This window comes from Mus musculus, chromosome 14 (assembly GCF_000001635.26).
Source record: "Mus musculus strain C57BL/6J chromosome 14, GRCm38.p6 C57BL/6J".
Classification (NCBI taxonomy): domain Eukaryota; kingdom Metazoa; phylum Chordata; class Mammalia; order Rodentia; family Muridae; genus Mus; species Mus musculus.
The window spans coordinates 4,060,987-4,082,282 of NC_000080.6; the positions used below are offsets into that span (position 1 = coordinate 4,060,987).

The 21,296-nt window shown below is 42.1% G+C and overlaps 1 protein-coding gene across 2 annotated transcripts in view; it reads right to left on the reverse strand.

The window, feature by feature from the left end:
* Gm32966 (predicted gene, 32966) overlaps nt 1-21,296 on the reverse strand; it is a 172,925-nt gene that overhangs the window by 70,696 nt on the left and 80,933 nt on the right. For both annotated transcript variants that reach the window (XR_003950938.1, XR_383047.4), the window contains exon 3: nt 9,503-9,696. The gene's annotated coding sequence lies outside the window, so the exon portion shown is untranslated. The remainder of the gene's footprint in view (nt 1-9,502; nt 9,697-21,296) is intronic.

Here is a 21,296-nt window from a genome sequence, read left to right on the forward strand (position 1 = left end):
TATTATTTGTGACTATTGAGAAGGGTGTTGTTTCCCTAATTTCTTTCTCAGTCTGTTTATTCTTTGTATAGAGAAAGGCCATTGACTTGTTTGAGTTTATTTTATATCCAGCTACTTCACCGAAGCTGTTTATCAGGTTTAGGAGTTCTCTGGTGGAGTTTTTGGGGTCACTTATATATACTATCATATCATCTGCAAAAAGTGATATTTTGACTTCCTCTTTTCCAATTTGTATCCCCTTGATCTCCTTTTGTTGTCAGATTGCTCCGGCTAATACTTCAAGTACTATGTTGAAAAGGTAGGGAGAAAGTGGGCAGCCTTGTCTAGTCCCTGATTTTAGTGGGATTGCTTCCAGCTTCTCTCCATTTACTTTGATGTTGGCTACTGGTTTGCTGTAGATTGCTTTTATCATGTTTAGGTATGGGCCTTGAATTCCCGATCTTTCCAGAACTTTTATCATGAATGGGTGTTGGATCTTGTCAAATGCTTTTTCTGCATCTAACGAGATGATCATGTGGTTTTTGTCTTTGAGTTTGTTTATATAATGGATTACATTGATGGATTTTCGTATATTAAACCATCCCTGCATCCCTGGAATAAAACCTACTTGGTCAGGATGGATGATTGCTTTAATGTGTTCTTGGATTCAGTTAGCGAGAATTTTATTGAGGATTTTTGCATCGATATTCATAAGAGAAATTGGCCTGAAGTTCTCTATCTTTGTTGGATCTTTCTGTGGTTTAGGTATCAGAGTAATAGTGGCTTCATAAAATGAGTTGGGTAGAGTACCTTCTACTTCTATCTTGTGAAAAAGTTTGTGCAGAACTGGAATTAGATCTTATTTGATGGTCTGATAGAACTCTGCACTAAACCCCTCTGTTCCTGGGCTTTTTTTAGCTGGGAGACTATTTATAACAGCTTCTATTTCTTTAGGGGATATGGGACTGTTTAGAAGGTCAACTTGATCCTGATTCAACTTTGGTACCTGGTACCTGTCCAGAAATTTGTCCATTTCGTCCAGGTTTTCCAGTTTTGTTGAGTATAGCCTTTTGTAGAAGGATCTGATGGTGTTTTGGATTTCTTCAGGATCTGTTGTTATGTCTCCCTTTTCAGTTCTGATTTTGTTAATTAGGATTTTTTCCCTGTGCCCTCTAGTGAGTCTAGCTAATGGTTTATCTATCTTGTTGATTTTCTCAAAGAACCAACTCCTCGTTTGGTTAATTCTTTGAATAGTTCTTCTTGTTTCCACTTGGTTGATTTCACCCCTGAGTTTGATTATTTCCTGCCGTCTACTCCTCTTGGGTGAATTTGCTTCCTTTTTTTCTAGAGCTTTTAGATTTGTTGTCAAGCTGCTAGTATGTGCTCTCTCCCGTTTCTTCTTGGAGGCACTCAGAGCTTTGAGTTTCCCTCGTAGAAATGCTTTCATTGTGTCCCAAAGGTTTGGGTACGTTGTGGCTTCATTTTCATTAAACTCTAAAAAGTCTTTAATTTCTTTCTTTATTCCTTCCTTGACCAAGGTATCATTGAGAAGAGTGTTGTTCAGTTTCCAGGTGAGTGTTGGCTTTCTATTATTTTTTTTGTTATTGAAGATCAGCCTTAGACCATGGTGATCTGATAGGATACATGGGACAATTTCAATATTTTTGAATCTGTTGAGGCCTGTTTTGTGACCTATTATGTGGTCAATTTTGGAGAAGGTACCATGAGGTGCTGAGAAGAAGGTATATCCTTTTGTTTTAGGATAAAATGTTCTGTAGATATCTGTCAGATCCATTTGTTTCATCACTTCTGTTAGTTTCATTGTGTCCCTGTTTAGTTTCTGTTTCCATGATCTGTCCATTGGTGAAAGTGGTGTGTTGAAGTCTCCCACTATTATTGTGTGAGGTGCAATGTGTGCTTTGAGCTTTACTAAAGTTTCTTTAATGAATGTGGCTGCCCTTGTATTTGGAGCATAGATATTCAGAATTGAGAGTTCCTCTTGGAAGATTTTACCTTTGATGAGAACGAAGTGCCCCTCCTTGTCTTTTTTGATGACTTTGGGTTGGAAGTCAATCTTATCAGATATTAGGATGGCTACTCCAGCTTGTTTCTTCATACCATTTGCTTGGAAAATTGTTTTCCAGCCTTTCATTCTGAGGTAGTGTCTATCTTTTTCTCTGAGATGAGTTTCCTGTAAGCAGCAAAATATCGGGTCTTGTTTGTGTAGCCAGTTTGTTAGTCTATGTCTTTTTATTGGGGAGTTGAGACCATTGATGTTAAGAGATATTAAGGAAAAGTAATTGTTGCTTCCTGTTATTTTTGTTGTTAAAGTTGGCATTCTGTTCTTGTGGCTGTCTTCTTTTAGGTTTGTTGAGGGATTACCTTCCTGTTTTTTCTAGGGCGTTGTTCCCGTTCTTGTATTGGTTTTTTTCTGTTATTATCCTTTGAAGGGCTGGATTCATGGAGAGATAATGTGTGAATTTGGTTTTGTCGTGGAATACTTTGGTTTCTCCATCTATGGTAATTGAGAGTTTGGCTGGGTATAGTAGCCTGGGCTGGAATTTGTGTTCTCTTAGTGTCTGTATAACATCTGTCCGGGCTCTTCTGGCTTTCATAGTCTCTGGTGAAAAATCTGGTGTAAATTCTGATAGGCTTGCCTTTATATGTTACTTGACCTTTTTCCCTTACTGCTTTTAGTATTCTATCTTTATTTAGTGCATTTGATGTTCTGATTATTATGTGTCGGGAGGAATTTCTTTTCTGGTCCAGTCTATTTGGAGTTCTGTAGGCTTCTTGTATGTTCATAGGCATCTCTTTCTTTAGATTTGGGAAGTTTTCTTCAATAATTTTGTTGAAGATGTTTGCTGGTCCTTTGAGTTGAAAATCTTCATTTTCATCCACTCCTATTACCCGTAGGTTTGGTCTTCTCATTGTGTCCTGGATTTCCTGGATATTTTGAGTTAGGATCTTTTTGCATTTTCCATTTTCTTTGATTGTTGTGCTGATGTTCTCTATGGAATCTTCTGCACCTGAGATTCTCTCTTCCATCTCTTGTATTCTGTTGCTGATGCTCAAATCTATGGTTCCAGATTTCTTTCCTAGGGTTTCTATCTCCAGTGTTGCCTCACTTTGAGTTTTCTTTATTGTGTCTACTTCCCTTTTTAGGTCTAGTATGGTTTTGTTCATTTCTATCACCTGTTTGTATGTTTTTTCCTCTTTTTCTGTAAGGACTTCAACCTGTTTGATTGTGTTTTCCTGTTTTTCTCTAAGGACTTGTAACTCTTTAGCAGTGTTCTCCTGTATTTCTTTAAGTGATTTATTAAAGTCCTTCTTGGTGTCCTCTGCCATCATCATGAGATATGCTTTTAAATCTAGGTCTAGGTTTTCAGGTGTGTTGGGGTGTCCTGGACTGGACGAAGTGGGAGTGCTGGGTTCTGATGATGGTGAGTGGTCTTGGTTCCTGTTAGTAAGATTCCTACGTTTACCTTTCGCCATCTGGTAATCTCTGGAGTTAGTAGTTATAGTTGACTCTGTTTAGAGATTGTTCTTCTGGTGATTCTGTTACCGTCTATCAGCAGACCTGGGAGACAGATTCTCTCCTCTGAGTTTCAGTGCTCAGAGCACTCTCTGCTGGCAAGCTCTCTTACAGGGAAGGTGCGCAGATATCTTGTTTTTGGACCTCCTGCTGGCCTAAGAAGAAGGCCCAAAACAGGGACTTTCTCAGAAGCTGTGTTGCTTTGGCAGTTCCCAGAAGCTGTCAGCTTCTGTGGTGCAGACTCTCACCTGTGCAGACTAAATTCCTAAGTTCCAGGGAGTCCCGGAATCAAGATGGCGACTGCTGCTGCTGAGGCTGAGGCCGCCTCCCAAGCCAGGCGGACACCTGTCTTCTGGTCCGGACGGTGGCCGGCTGTCTGAGGCCCGCCAAGGGTGCTGCCTCAGCGGCTCTGTGCTTCTGCCTGTCCCAGAAGCTGTCCGGTTCTCTGGCGCACCCTCTCACCTGTTCAGACTAATTTCCTAAGTTCTGCTGAGTCCCGGAACCAAGATGGCGACCGCTGCTGCTGAGGCTGGGGCCGCCTCCCAAGCCAGGCGGACACCTGTCCTCTGGTCCGGATGGTGGCCGGCTGGCCAGCACACTTCTTTTTCTCTGCCTGTCTGTCTGTCTGTCTGTCTGTCTGTCTGTCTGTCTGTCTCTGTGTTTCTCTGTCTCTGTCTCTCTCTCTCTCTGTTTCTCTGTCTCTGTCTCTCTCTCTCTCCCTCCCTCCCTCTCCCTCCTCCGTGTCTTTCTCTCTCCCTCCCCCTCTCTCTCTCTCTCTCTCACACACACACACACACACACACACACACACATCCTATTCTTTACATTAAAAGTTGTCCTATACACTACCCCGCCCCCCAAAATGGTGAGATTAGTGTACTGTCCTAAAACCACCAATTTCCTCCCACTAAAATGATTAATTAAATGATCTCATACCGTGTTATTTCAACCAAATGAAACTGTCTACACTTTGCCAACTTTGAACTGCTGAAAGCAATTTAGCACAGCTCATCTGAATGGCCTACTATCACTAAAAAGAAGGAAGTAAATATACAGAAAGCCATTAGGGAATAGTCCTACTAGCAGTTTTTAAACAGAATATATACACATTGTGTGTGTGTAGAAATATCTACGAATACAAAAATAGACAGTGATATTTTCTAAATGTCTATTTTTTGAGAGAGGGTCTCACTATGTCACCCAAGTTAGCCTTGATCTTTAGGCAATCCTCCTGCATCAGTTTCCCTGGTGCTGGGACTACAGGTATATACCATGTTATTTGGTTATCTTAAAAAAATGTATAAATGCATATATATATGTGTGTGTGTGTTTATATGTGTGTATATATACATATATATATATATATATATATATATATATTCTTACGTGTATGTTGTACATAAATAATATATAACACTTGTAAGTGCATAGAGATTTTCTGGAAGCACCGCAAGAAAACATCACTTACGATTGCCTCTGAGAGGAAACCAGAGATCAGTGGAAGATGGGATTTCTCTCATGGCTAGAATCCTTTCCTGTAGCCTCTTGTATTGTTAGTATGTGTGGGTTTGAATATGCTTGGCCCAGGGAGTGGCACTATTAGGAGTTATGGCCTTGTTAAAGAAGGCATGGCCTTATTGGAAGAAGTGTGACAGTGTGGGGGTGGGCTTGTAGACTCTCCTCCTAGCTGCCTGGATGCTAGTCTTCTCCTGCTTGACTTTGGAACAAGATGTGGAATTCTCAAATATTCCTATACCATGCCTGCCTGGATACTGCCATGCTCCAGCCTTGATGATAATGGACTGAACCTCTGAACCTGTAAGCCAGCCCCAATTAAATGCTCTCCCTCTGTTGCCTTGGTCAAGGTGTCTCTTCATAGAAATGAAACCCTAACTAAGACAGTATGTCTGACTACATACATGTCTTATTGTTGTTTTGAGATAGGGCCTTACAAGATAGGCCAGACTGTAGTCAAATTTACCATCCTCTTGCCTCAGCCTTCTGAGCAGTATAATTAAAATACCCATTGCCAGCTTGTACAATGTTTTCAATTAAGAAAATGCCTAGACACTTTTCAAATGTCTCAAGTAAAGCAATGCCCATTTTAGTATGCAAATACTTTAGTGTATCATGAAATATTTACAAAAAGTATTTCAAACAAGGTTAATTACTTAAACTCTGGCCTTTTGTTAGTTTGGTTTTGAGACTGAGTTTGATGTAGTCCAGGCTGGCCTGGGACTCCCTTTGTAAATGAGGATAGTCTTGAAGCACTTATCCCCTGCCTCTATGTCCTGAGCATTAGAATTCCAGGTGAGTGACACTGCACCTTGTTTCTATGCAATACTGGGAACTAAATCCAGAGCTTCATGCATGCTAGCAAAGCAGTCTACCAGTGAGCTGCCTCCCCAGCCCAAACTGTTCTGCACTGTTCACTGCCTGCCAAACAGGGGAATGACCCCGGGGATCTTCAATGGGAACTAAAGTGAGTGGGCTTGTTCTAATGATAATATTCACATTGCAAGTATTTCATAACTATGCAGTCATTCATGGAAAGATATTTGTGTGTGTGTGTGCACGTGCGTGCACGTCACAAGCACATATTCGATGAGGTCATGGTCAGCTGTCTTCCTCTTCCTCCTCCTCCTCCTCCTCCTCCTCCTCCTCCTCCTCCTCCTCCTCCTCCTCCTCCTCCTCCTCCTCCTCCTCCTCCTCTTCTTCTTCTTCTTCTTCTTCTTCTTCTTCTTCTTCTTCTTCTTCTTCTTCTTCTTCTTCTTCTTCTTCTTCTTCTGAGACAGGATTTCTCTGTGTAGCCCTGGCTTTCCTGGAACTTACTTTGTAGACCAGGCTGGCCTCAAACTCAGAAATCCACCTGCCTCTGCCTCCCAAGTGCTGGGATTAAAGGCTGGCATCACTATGACCTGCAGCTGTCTTCTTTAGTCACTTTGCTCTTTAATTTTTGGACAAGGTTGATCCTTAAACCTGAATCTCTGATTGGCTTGGCCAACAACTCATGGGGATCCTCCTGTGAATGCCTCCCCAGCACCTGTCTTTTATCAAATGTGGTAGAGGGGTCTGAATAAGAATGATTGCCCCCATCCCTGACCCCTCCCTACCCCCACTCCACACAAGCATGCCCCCAGTCTATGGAATGTAAACACTTGGTCCTCAGTCAGTGGCATTATTTGGGAAGGAATTAGGAGTTTCTTTCTGGAGGAAGTACCTCACTTGGGGGGGGGCAGGGTCTGGGAATTTAAAGCTTCACACTGCTCTCAGTTGGCTCTCTCTGTTCCAGGCCTTCAGTGCATCATGCTGCAGCTTCCTGCTTCTACTGCTATGCCTGCCTCATGCAGCCATGCCTCCACACCAGGATGACCTCTTATGCTTTTGGAAGTAAAAGCGCCAAAACAATCTTCTATAAGCTCTCCTGGTCAAGGTATTTTTATCACAGCAACAAAAAGGCAACAAAGACACATGAGTATTGGGGATGTGCCTCAGTTCCTCCACTTACACAGCAAGCACCTTACAGTCCGAGTCCTTGCTCCTCCCCTCAAATATTTTCAAGTTCTATGAACAACACACTCACCTGTGGGCCATACACCTAACTACACAACTCGATCAGGAGCACATTTGCACATCTATATGTAAGCATGTAGTATGTATAAGTGTGTGAATGCAGAACTAAACGCACTATTAGTAATCCTAACCCATCATACTTAGAGGGTCTTGATGTATCTTCAGGATGACTGAGAAAACACTGTTAGTGTGGCCTCAAAACCAACTAAGCCTTAGCCAAATCTGGGGCCTGTGCCTCTATTCAAGCCTCTCTCACCTTATACTCCTAGTGAGAAGATGAGGAAATATCTTCATTCTCCTAAGGGTGCTTCTCTTCTTACCTGGATAATTCCCAAAGACTAGGAACCCACTGTTACCTTTAGTAGCTCTACTTAAATTACCTCCTCCACAGACCTCACCTTCTCCTCTCAGGAGCAGTATGTGAGCTAAGAGCCACCATGATGGGCACAACAGCACAAGCTACAGCCTGGAGTGCCACAGTGATGGGCACCACAGCACAAGTTACAGCCTGGACTGCAGGAGGTGGGCCATGAGGCAGAGGCCCATTAGTCTTAGCAACTTATTACTGTGACTTCAGATGTTTGAACACAAAACCATTTTTTATAAATACTGACATATGAGCCAGTATAAAATGCAGATTTCCTGATATTCTGATATGAATATCAGAAGCAGTATTCCAAAACTTGATAATTAGCCATAATCGTGGCAAATGTTTGTCAGAAAGTCCAAAAAAAAAAAAAAAAAAAAAAAACCCAAACACCTTTAATCCCAGCACTCAGGAGTCAGAGGCAGGCAGATTTCTGAGTTTGAAGAGAGCCTGGTTTACAAAGTGAGTTCCTGGACAGCCAGGGCTATACAGAGAAACGCTGTCTCAAAAAACCACAACAACAACAAAACAAAAAGAAACAAACAAAAACATTTTCTTAGATTTATTGTAGCCGTAATAAACATGCTTTATCCAAAAATTAAACATTACAATCTTTCATGTTCATTAAGCCAACAACTTAATAGTGCCCTCTATCAAATTTTTTGTTCAATCTTACTTCCTCAGTTCAATTTATGCCATCCCTAATTTTTTTCAAATGGCATGATTCTTACTAGCCGATATTGATATTAATAGGCATGGAATTTTGACCATTGCATATAAGTATATGATGTGCCATTTTTGAAACCTGCCATTTTTCTCTTTAACTCACTTTTTCAGGTTTGTTTGTTCGTTTTGTTTTGTTTTGTTTTTTATGACACGGGGTTTCTCTGCATAGTCCTGGCTGTCTTGGAACATCCTTTGTAGACCAGTCTTGAACTCAGAAATCTGCCTGCCTCTGCCTCAGGAGTGTTGGGATTAAAGGCTTGTGCCACCACTGTCCGGCCAGGGTTTTGTGTCTTTTGGTTTGTTTATTTTTGTTTTTGTTTTGTTTTGAAAAATTTTTCACAAGTTAAAAGTATGGTTAGTTTTAGTTTTCAAAAAATCGAAATTCAGAAAAATTACAAATGCTATGAACTTCAAATCCGTCTCCATTAAACAGTAGTTCCAAGATGTCTGAGTAAACATGGCTGAAGCAACCTTTGACTCTGGTAACTGAAGTCCAAATTGTTTCCATGTAAGACTCCCATAAGCCTTAGGCAGCTAATTGTCATGAAATGACTGTAGATGAATTGCTTTTGCAAATCTGTTACTAGAGGGAGCATCCACTAATTTAATCATTTCCCTCCTCAAAATCTTGCTTTAACTCCTCCACTAACGACAGTCTAGGTGTTGAAGACTTCTAAACTAAGAAGAATGTTAAAATATCTAAGTCCCTTAACATCCAGTAGCCTCTGCCTTCATTATTAAAGGAAAGCTCAACTTTGAGACTAATCAGCACAAAAATGCCACAAAAGCACTACCAGACCCTGAAATACCCTAAAGAAATTAATTTGTGATGAACCACCATGGATGTCTGAGCCCTACACTTTGAGGGAACCTGCAACACAGAAGCCTGGGCAGCCTGTGGGCACAGCACCCAAGGGAAACTGACTGAGAGACTCAAGCTGCTCAGCTTGCTGTGGGTGGGAAAGCACAGTGGCTGGCAGAATACAGCTTCCAGCAGGGCTTCCATAGCATGCAGCTCATGGGTGAACAACCAAACTCCCTTTAAGTTTCCTAGGTGGGAACTCGCCACCAAGCTCTAACCGTGCTTCAAGATGCTTGCTATGATGGCTAGACAAGTGTTCCAGAACACACCGTAGATATCTCTTCAACCCACCTCAGGAATCCCTAGAGCACCTTCCAGTCCTCTGCGCCAGGCCACGCCCCATCCAGGCCGCCCCACCCCCTGGCCCTCCTGCACCACTCTTCTGGATACCACTTCCAGGGATCTCCCAGAGCATTCCCTCTGCCCACAGCCCTCTCACAGGTCCACGCCTGAGCCTTACCTTGGTCCCCATCTGTTCAGAGGTGGACACTTTATGGATCAGCTTCTGGGGCCCCTCATGCTCCAATTCACTGTAGGATGAATCCTCTCCAGGTCCTGCAGCAGTGGGGCAAACCACACTGGCCCCAGGGACAGCTCCTCCTGCGAAGCCCTGAGGGTGGTGCTGGCTGCAGGCCCAGGCATCCTCTCTGATTCCTGCAGGGACACAGCAGTGCCCCAGGGGCTGTGGTCAGCTGCTGGGCTCTGCCTGAAAGTTTGAGCCCTGCCCCTAGCTAGCACCATCTTCCGCGATCCCCTCTGCGCAGCACCCTGGACCCGGGACCCTGGATCACAAGCCTCCCCTGCCTAGACCTCTTGGGTCCTCTGTGCACTTCACGCCTGGGCACCCAGCCTTGGGATGTTCTGGTGTTGCTGACCCAGGATATGACCAGCACCAGAATGAGATGACAGATGTCGAGATAAGCCTCGAAGGACCGCCCTCTCACTCTTCCTAGGGTCTGGAGGGCTCAGAGGAAATGGAGAGTAGAGATAGGCAGGGGCATGATGCAGCAGGCCAGGCAGTGGAGATCCTCCTCCCCTTGTTCTAGGCAGCAGGAGTGAGGAGAAGGCTCCTGAGGGAAAGGGGGACATGGAGCTATCTCCTATGTTCTGGGGTGCACACTGAACCCCGAATCCCTCCACATACTCCGACTACAAGCTAAGTAAAAGTTCCCTCTGCACAGGAGAAGAACTGGGTCTTACGGACCCTCACTCAGCACCATTGCTAGGACCTTACCTCCGCACCTCTGTCCGGGGCTTCCGGTCCTTTAGGCCACCTCTACAGTGCTGTTTAGCTTCGGGCCCACCCCCATCTGGCGCATTAGGTAGAGAAGAGCATTTTCTGGGAGGTTCAGCTCTGCTCTGAGAGCTTTTGTTTCAGAAAGAGTGATTCCCTTTGGCTAACAGGAAGCTGGGAAGGGTATGGTGAGGACTCAGAAACAAGAGAGGACATGCATGCAGCGCAAGATGACAATATGCCGAAATAAATGTCTAGGCTAAAGCGCCCATCCAGAATGTCTGGAAGAATGCACCGAACTACGTGAACAAAGTATAAAGTAAAGAATATATATACACACATCCACAGGAGAGAACACCTCTCCCTGGTCCAGACTAAAGTCTGAGGAAAGAGAATCCACAGGCTGGAGCCTCAGCTCCCAGGCTTCCCTGGCCAGCTGCTTCAGCACAGCCACAGGGAAGAGCTACCTTGCAGCAGCAGTGCACAATGCACATTCGACCTCAAAATCCTACACAGGTGGGGGAAGAGGGGATGAGGGAGAGGGTAGGAAAAGGACAGGCTTCCTGCTGTCCACCTTAGAAAACTTCACAGTACTGTTAGTGATTTTCCAATGGTGAAGTCCCTACCGACTTGGCGGGGGGGGGGGGGGGGGGGGAGGGGGTGTTCTCTTCAGTAGATCAATTCTTTTAGCCCTTCAGGTTCCTCCCTTAGTTTGTCACTTAGCCTTGAACTTGAAAATTCCTGGAAACTAAGATTTGGGGTTTTGATTCTTTCAGGTTTCAGGTGCAACCTTAAGCCCAGCAATGATCCGCTGCCAGCTCTAAGAGATTTTAACTACACTGAAAACGTGAAATCCCTTTAGCTCATTCAGCAAGAGAGTGCTGCCATGTTTCTCAAACACAGAGACAGCCTCTCTTGTGCTTCAGTTATTCCCTTTAGCGAGGGAAAACACGGGGTAAAATGGACTTCAAACGTCCTTCTGGCCCTATAGTATGAACTTCTGTACCTACAAGTACACATGCCGAGAACTTTCTAAGAAACAATAGCATTAAATGACCTTGGTCGGAGATCCAGATCAGTGCCTAGAGTACAGAAAGCCTATACACGGCCAAAAACAAAACAATGCCCTTTTATTGACCTTTGTCTTAGTCTGACTATTTGGTCACAGACAAGTCAAGACAAAGACCCCTAGTAAAAGGCCTGACACAGTTCAGACTTTTCCTTTTAATGTAAAGAAGACAGAGGGCACAAGCTGGGACCAAAATGTGATTATGATTCTAATGTTCTCTTCCCCACACTCTATATAGTGAAAGGTCACTTTGGCAGCTATCCTGTATTTCAACCTACACATTAAACTTTCGGGTTTTATATAGTAACATTTCCCAGAATCCAGTCAAGGGTGATTGAAGTGAAAGGTGGTCTAAGGCCCATGCCTATTTGGGAAAGAAGACGGGTTCCATTTCTTACTCTTTGAAAGGATGCTGATTGCTTAGAGACACATTGCACAGCTTCACATCCAGGAGCCAGGCAATTAATTCCTCAAAGTTCAGGTATCCGTTACTTATAAAAACCTAGCCATGCAGCCCGCTCTGATCAACACAGAATTCAGTAGCCAGCTCCTAAGGCCTGTAACTTTGAAAAGCAAAGCCAGTCTAAGCTGGTTCCTGCTAAGTAAATGACTGCAACTCTACAGCATCTGCAGCTGTAGAGGAAACCCAGGATGGGTGGAAATACTGTGTAGGCAAAGAAAGGAAAGCTGCCTCATTTCCCACTAAAGGCAGCTCAGGGGAAAAGCCTGGTGGAAGCCCATTGCTTCTGAGAAACTTTCAAGGAATCCCCAATTTAAAATAGTATCTGACCTACTAACTGCTTCTCTTAGTTCAAAGCTTTCACAGTGGTTCTCTGACCTAAGGGACATCCACTTGTCTTTTCTTTGTTCAGTGTGTTTCTTTGTTTTGAGGGAGTCCCCTAGCATACCTCAGGCCCAATCTGACTTGGAATTTATGGCAGGTCTCCTGCATCAAAATCTATTTCTCAAAATGCCTACTACAATTTCAAATACATAGCACATTGTCTCATTTGGTTCATAAAAAGTTCCTTGACTTTCTTTAGTGTTTTAGATTTTCAAATATTTCTCCCCTGCTGCTCACGAATTCCTTTTTATTACTGTTACTTTGAGATCTCCATTGGTGAGCCATTATAGAGCACACCTTTGGTTACAGAATTCCAGAGGCAGAGGCCAGCCTGGGCTATACAATGAAACTTCCATGTAGAACATATCACTAATCTTGTTGAAAGCTTACATGTTGGAGTTTAAGGTATGAGTGCTGCCAAGAATGGAAGCCAGTGTGGGTTACATTGTAACAGGCCTGCAAGAGCTACACAGCAAGATATTGTTTCAAACAAACAAACAAACAAACAAAAGCAAGAAAGAGTCTTTGCCATACAGTGTATAGATGCTACAGTCAGGGTTAAACAGAAAGGAGTAAAGCTGAACCCCCAGTCAGTTTTCTCCCTAATAAGGTGCCATACCACACCTCCAAAGTACAAGAGACATCAAAGCTGATTAAAACTTTATGAACACTCTATTAGTACTTACAATTATTCTGAACTAATCAATTGCTCACAAGCAGAATCATGAGTCACTTAAAGTGTATAATCCCATGTCCTACGGTTTTACCTTCAATTGTGATAGAACTTAAGAGTTATGTGTCATATCTTGAAAACCATGAGTGGGTACTTGAGAAGCCATGGTGCAGGGCTCATGTTCCTGATCAGTGTAGAGCCAAAGGACTACAGATGGAACCAGCACAGACTGGAAGGCTGCCCTGGCAGCAATATGAAACTGACTCCGCAATCAATTTGTATTCCATACTCAGAACTTCACATTCAAAAAATTTGCCCTGTGTCAATTTTCTTAGTTGATACCCAGATAAAAAAAAAAACATTCTGTGAGCAACAGTGCTGTCGATTACAGGAACTTCTGTGGTCCTAGCCCACATAGCCAAAGACTCTCACCATCCAAGCAGAAAGTGGAACTGTACAACCTCTAGCTTGTATTGTGGCCTTTTTGCTTTATAACACTTCCCTTCCTAAGTGTCCATTAATTCTGGACTATTAACTGGTATACTGCCAACAGCTAATGCCAACAGGTTAAAAACCATTTGAAAATAAAATCCATTTTAGGCAATGAAGTATAGTCAAGCCTCTCTCCACTTAAGGTATTTTGTAAATACTCCCACAGTTTTAAACTGAGCTAGAATTGTAACTACCTATCTGCTACCCACTCCCACCCACAATTAAGGAATGCTTTGCTAAATATCTTCCTACCTGCTCATTCCCAACAGCAAAACACTTTGATTCTCCTCACTTATTTACTTTAGTGATGCTCTGTCCCAGATCTACATCCCAGCCCCCATTTTTTCTTCTCCTGTCTCTGGATCCAGAGTCTCAATATGTAGCTTATGCTGGCTCCCGAATCTGGGCCCTCCTCCTTCACCTAGTTGTTGTGAATACAGGTGTGCAGCACCACACCCAATTCCCCAAATACTTTTTGGGCTAAAATTTAAATTATGCCTATATTCACTAACACTGGACTATATTCCAAAGCTAGCAACAAAGAAAACCAAGAAACTTACTATGCTAGCAATATCTCCTTTAGGCTCAAGACGTAGCCAGAACAATGCTAAATAAAGCTAATATGTATCCAAATGTATCTAATTAACTTAATTTCATTCCCTCCCAGAGAGAATGGCAGGAAGTCCCAGAAAATCCCTTTTCTCCACATGAATCTCCAAGGAATCTTTTGTTTTTCTCTCTGAATAGGAGAAATCAGGCCATCAAAGTTTAGGCTCCATCAGGAGAGAGGGAGAAAGGGAGAGAGGGAGATAGAGGAAGAAAGGTAGAGAGAGACAGAGAGAGACAGAGAGAGAGAGAGAGAGAGAGAGAGAGAGAGAGAGAGAGAGAGAGAGACAGACAGACAGAGAGAGAAAGTGAGAGAGAAGGGAGAAGTGAAGAAGGGAGAAGGGAGGAAGCAGGAGGGAGGAGGAAGGAGAGAGATGAGAGAAGAAGATAGAAGGGAGAAGGGAGGAGAGAGGAGAGAGGAGAGAGAGAGGAGAGAGGAGGGAGGAGAAAGAAGAGAGAAGAGAGAAAAGAAAGCATAGTATGCCTTGGTTGAGTGGTGAAACAAAAAACATCTATGAGTATTTTAACCTATATGTCTTTGACACTGCAGACCTATTGCATAGGAAGTCTTTCCATCCAGAAAATAAGCATCAGAGAGATAGTCAGCTGTCCTTTCAAAATAGGACAAGAGAAATATACTCTTCTGCATTTTGGCCAGAATAAACCTGATAATATGCAAGGCTTCTCTCTCTTTTAGGGGTGATGATCAGAATGGTCTCAAGCAACTCCAGAATTTCCAAACCAAAGAAGAAGGCTTATGAACTCAAGGACCAAAAAGTCCAGCCAAGCAGCTATTGAAGCTAAAACTAAAGGCAGATTCATCAGTGCAGCCAAATCCCCACTGAATCTAATGGAAGAGAAAGCAGGAAAGAGCCTCAAACTCATGGGAATGGGGATAAATATCATAAACGAACTCCAATAGCTCAGGTTCTAACATCAAAATTTATAAATGGGCCACAAGAAACTGAAAAGCTTCTGTAAGACAAAGGGCATAGCCAATAGGACAAATTTGCAAGCTACATATTCGGAAATAATGTTTACCAACTCCCCATCCAATGCATGGCCAATATCCAAAATATATAAAGAATTCAAGTAGCTATCCACCATAAGAGCTAAGAACACCATCTAAAAATGGGGTATAGAACTACACAAAAAATTCACAATGAATCTTGAATGGCTGAGAGCACTGAAGAAGTGTGCAACGTCCTTAGTCTTCAGGGAATAAAACCAAAATGACCCTGAGGTTTGTGTCCAGCAGTATACTTTCTAGTGAAGAATGCTAAGTTCAAAAACTCATGTTTAAACACATGGTCAGAATTTGAAGAAAGAGGAACATTCTTCCATTTCTGGTGGGACTGCAAACTGCTATGACAACTATGGAAATCAATATGGAGGTTCCTCAGAAATTCCCACATAGATCTACCTGAAGGCCATGGACCAACCTTAGTGGTCCATGGTCTGCTACTTTCAGTTTTCACTTGATGGCTTATTACTCAGATTTTCTTATTTATTGAGCTATGACTTTGCTCTTGGTAAGCATTTGGTCTCTGATTCTCAATCAGTTCTCTGTTCTTAACACAATTTTTAAGGTACCTCTAGCAACTGGGGCTTATTTATACCTTCAAATCCCTCTAAATTGGGGGACTTCTTATACTTGAGGAAGCTGAGTGACAAAAGCAAAGTATGTTGAGCCCTTTGGTGTCCAGTGCACACGAATCTATGGGTGTCTAGGTATGATAATCCTCTAGAGCATTCTTTAGGAACGCAGCAGGAAAGCAGCAGTATGCTCTCAAGTCCCTGTGTGACCTCACTTACCTTTGCCAGCTTTGTGGGCTTCTCTACTGCTGGTCTGAGAACAATTAGGAACTCATGGAATAGATGTCTCATATCTCATTTTCTTTGTCATTGTTAGTATACTAGTGGGAGTAGGTTTGATGGAAATATACTCTCAAACATTAATCAAACCAGTGCTTGTTCACAAAACAGGCCTCAACAGATACAAGAACATTGAAATAATCTGATGCATCTTTTCAGATCATCAGGGTCTAACATCAAAAAGATCAGAAAGCCCAAATACACATGGAAGCTGAACAATGCACTACTCAATGATAACTTGGTCAAGGAAGAAATAAAGACAGAAATTAAAGACCTTTTAGAGTGTAGTGTAAATGAAGGTACAACACACCCAAACTTATGAGACCCAATGAAAGCAGTGCTAAGAGGAAAACTCATAGCACTGAGTGTCTCCAGAAAACAAGTGGAGAGATCATACACTAGCACTTGACAGCACATCGGAAAGCTCTAGAACAAAAAAGGCATATATATATTGATGACTGTAAGTCATCAATAAATTCTTTTACTATCTAGAGACTATCCATAAGTTCTGTGACTCTAGAGAACCCTGACTAATACAATACCCAAGAGGAGAAGATTGTAGGAAATAATCAATCTGAGGGCTGAAATCAACCAAAGAAACAAAAAGAAGTAGACAAAGAATCAACCAAACGAGGAGCTGGTTCTTGAGAAAATCAACAGGATATATAAACCCTTAGCCAGACTAACCAGAGAGCACAGAAACAGTATCCAAATTAACAAAATCAGAAGTGAAAAGGGAGACATAACAACAGAAACCAAGGAAATAAAACAAACAAACAAACATCAGATCTTACTACAAAAGCCTATACTCAACACACCTGGAAAGCCTGGATGAAATGGACAATTTTGTAGACAGACTAGGGACCAAGATTAAATCAGGATCAGATAACCATCTAAGCAGTCCTACAACCCCTAAGTAAATAGAACCATTCGTTAAAATCTCCCAACCAAAAAAACTCAGGACCAGATGGGTTTAGTGAACAATTCTCTAAGAACTTCAAAGAAGACGTAATTACCAATAACCTACAAACTATTCCATAAAATAGAAACAGAGGAACAGTACCCAATTCTTTCTATGAAGCCACACTTATGCAGATATAAAAACCACACAAAGACCCAACCAAGAAAGAAAACTTAAGAACAATTTCTCTTACGACTATCGATGCAAAATTATGCAATACAATTCTTGCAAATGAAATCCAAGAACAAATCATTCAGAATATTCATCATTACCAAGTAGACTTCATCCTGGGATTCAGGGATGGTTCAATAAACAGAAATGCATCAGCATAATCTACTATATAAACAACCTCATAGGAAATCACTACATGATCATTTCATCAGATGCTGAGAAAGCAGTTGACAAAATTCAATATCCGTTTATGATAAAAGTCTTAGGAAGAACAGGAAGCCAGTCCCATACCTAAACACAGAAAAGGAATATACAAAAAATCAGAAGCCAATGTCAAACTAAATGAAGAACAGTTGGAAGCAATCCCACTAAAGTCAGGGACTACCCAAGCCTGCCCTCTCAGTCACTACTGTTCAATATAGTACTTGACGTCCTAGCCAGAGCAATTAGAGGACAAAAGGAGGAAAAAGAGATACAAATTGGAAAGGAAGGATTCAAAATACCAATACTTGCAGATGAAATGCTCATATATTTAAGTGACCCCAAAAATTTCACCAGAGATTTTATTTCATTTTGTTTTGGTATTTTTTCCTTATTTATTTTAAACTCCAGATTTTATTCCTCTCTTGACTTACCCTCATACCACATCTAGTACTTCCTCCCAACCCCTCCATGCCCAGGAGGATGTCCCCACCCCCACCCCTACCGCACCATTCTAAAGTCCAAGGGACCTCCATTCTTTTGAAGGTTAGGTGCATTTTCTCTGACTAAATCCAGACCCAGCAGTCCTCTGCTCTAAATGTTTTGGGGTCCACATAACAGCTGCTGTATGCTGCCTGGTTGGTGTTGCAGGATCTGAGCGATCTCGATAGTCCAGGTTGATTGATTCTGCTGGTCCTGCTACAGGGTTGCCCTCCACCTCAGCATCATTCAGCTTTCCTGTAATTCAACCACAGGTGTTAGCATCTTCCCATAATTCAATCACAGGGCCAGCACCCAATCAGTGATTTAGAAGCTCTGACCACCACAGAATTTCTAAACCTGATATACAACTTCAGCAAATTGGCTGGATAGAAAACTAACTCAAAGAAATCAGTATCCTTTCTTTATTCAAAAATTATATACAGGCTGAGAAAAAATTAGGGAAATGACACCATTCTCAATAGTCAAAAACAATAGAAAATACCTTGGGGTGACTAACTAAGCAAGTGAAAGATCTGTATGACAAGAACTTCAAGTCTCTGAAGAAAGAACTTGACAAAGATCTCACATGGTGGGAAGATAACCTATTCTCTTGGATTGACAGGTTTAATACAGTAAAAATGGTCATCGTGCATCTAGAGATTCAGTGAAATCCCCATCAAAATTCCAAATCAATTTTTCTTAGGCTTAGAAAAGCAATTTGCAAATTCATTTGGAATATCAGAAAGCCTTCTTAGAAGGGTGAAAATAATAGTCACAGGATGAAATGTGGAGACAAGGTGTGGAGCAGAGACTGGAGCAAAAGCCATCCTGAGCCTTCCCCACCTGGAGATGTCTCCCACATACAGACACCAAACCTAGACGCTAGGGAAGATGCCAATAAGTGCTTTCTGACAGGAGCCTGCTATAGTTGTCTCCTCAGAGGCTACACCTGAGCGTGACAAACACCGAGGCACATTTTTGCAGCCCCTCTTTGGAATGAGCATAGAGTCCCCAGTGGAATTGTTGGAGAAAGGACTGAATGAACTACAGGGGTTTGCATTCATAGGAAGAACAACAATATCAACCAACCATATCCCCTAAAACTCCCAGGGACTAAACGAACAATCACACATGGAGTGACCCATGGCTCTAGGCACATGTGTGCCAAATGAAAGCCTTGTTGAACATTAATGGGAGGAGAGGCCCTTGGTCATTAAAAGGCTCAATGCCCCAGTGTAGGGGAATGTCAGGGTAGTAAGAGAACACTGTGTGGGTGCGTCGGGGAGCACCCTCATAGAAGCAGGTAGAAGGGTCATGAGATAAGTGGGTTCTAGGCAGGAAACTGGAAAAATGGCTAACATTTGAAGTGTAAGATTAAAGCATTTTAAAATAGAAAAAAAATGAATTGAAGACCCAGAAATTAAACTAGACTTATGGACACTTGATCATCGACAAAGTCATGAATATGCAATGCAAAAAGAAACATCTTCAATAAATGTTGCTGGTCTAACTGGGAGTAAGTATGTAGAAAAATGAAAGTAGATGCATATTTGTCACCTTGCACAATACTCAAGGCCAGGTGGATTAAAGATCTCAACATAAAACCAGATTCACTGAATCTAACTGAAGAGAAAGCAGGAAAGAGCCTCAAACTCATGGGAATGGGGATAAATGTCATAAACAGAAGTCCAATAGCTCAGACTCTAACATCAAAATTTATAAATGGGCCACAAGAAACTGAAAAGCTTCTATAAGACAAAGGGCATAGCCAATAGGACAAATTGGCAAACTACATATTGGGAAAAAATTTTTCACCAACGCCCCATCCAATGGAGGGGTAATATCCAAAATATATAAAGAACTCAAGTAGCTAACCATGATAAGAGCTAAGAACTCAATCTAAAAATGGGGTAGAGAACTAAACACAACATTCACAACAACGCATCTAGAATGGCTGAGAAGCACTGAAGAAGTGTGCAAAGTCATTTGTCTTCAGGAAAATGAAAACCAAAATGACCCTGAAGTTGGTGTCCAGCAGTATACTTTCCAGTGAAAAATGCTAAGATCAGAAACTCATGTGAAAGCATATGTTGGTGAGAATTTGAAGAAAGAGAAACATTCTTCTATTTCTGGTGGGACTGCAAAGTGCTATGGCAACTCTGGAAATCAATATGGAGTTCCTCAGAAATTTTCAGATAGATCTACCTGAGGGCTAAGGATCAACCTTACTGGTGCATGGCCTGCTACTTCGTTTTCACTTGATGGCTTATTACTCAGATTTTCTTATTGGGCTATGATTTCACTCTTGTCTTTCTGATTCTCAATCAGTTCTCCGTTCTTACACATTTTTTTGAAGTACCTCTAGCCACTGGGACTTATTTATACCTTCAAATCCCTCTAAATTGGGGGACTTCTAATACTTGGAGAAGCTGAGTGACAAAAGCAAAGTATGTTGAGCCCTTTGGTGTCCAGTGCACACGAATCTATGGGAGTCTAGGTATGATAATCCTCTAGAACATTCTTTAGGAAAGCAGCAGTATGCTCTCAGGTCCCTGTGTGACCTCACTTATCTTTGCCAGCTTTGTGGGCTTCTCTACTGCTGGTCTGAGAACAAATGGAAACTCCTGGAATAGATGTCTCATATCTCATTTCCTTTGTCATTATTAGTATACTAGTGGGAGTAGGTTTGATGGAAATATACTCTCAAACATTAATCAAACCAGTGCTTCTTATGGACCATCAGGATGAAGTACCAAGTTCAAGGGCAATTCTGCACGAACTGCTCAAAGCCAGCCAAGTGGAGCAAGAAGAAAGCCAAGCAGAAGTCATTCATTACCACCACCCTCAGCACCTTTCTCCAGGACAGGGTAACTTATTTTTGGTAGAAGAAGAGATAACCTGAGATAGCTGCCCCATATTCCTTCAGAAAAGAAACGGCCAGCAATATTGGGGAAAGAATATGGGTGTCAGGGGGCAGTAAGCAGAATGTAAAGTGAATAAGTAAAAAGATATTAATACAAAAATATTTACTTATTTAAAAAATTGGGCAAAATATATTATTTAATGTCTAGTGTGTATACACTGGCAATAACTTTAACACACAGAGAGACTAGATGTTGTAAAGTAGGGTGCCTTTGTTTTTGACATAAACTATGAACATAGCAAAGATAAATAAAAAAGAAAGATGTGCATCCCAAAGATCCATTATTCTCCTCAAGTCTAAGTGTTTGTGCTCACTTTTACCAGAACTCTGGAAACCTCTGTTAATCCAGGTCTCAGGGCTCATCCAAAGTACAGTCCTGAGCCTGATATGGCCAAGTGTTCCTGTGTTGGTGGCTGACCTCTGCCTCAGGCTTCAGAGGCACTGGAGGGGCAGTCTTGGCCTTCAGGTGGCAGCCATTCCAGGTCCTCTACCATACCAGATAATGAGTCTTCCACAGATGCCTGTCATCTCAAAATTAGAATTTTGGGTATTCCAAAGATTTGGATGCTACTCTATTCTATGAAAAGAATGCCCACTATCAAGGAATTCACCGTTAGAAAATATTGTCCAGGTTTTGTATAATTAAACCTATAGGAGAAGGATATTTGCCTCTGTGAGACAGGAAAACCCTGGGAAATTGGAGTGTATGTCACATGAATTGA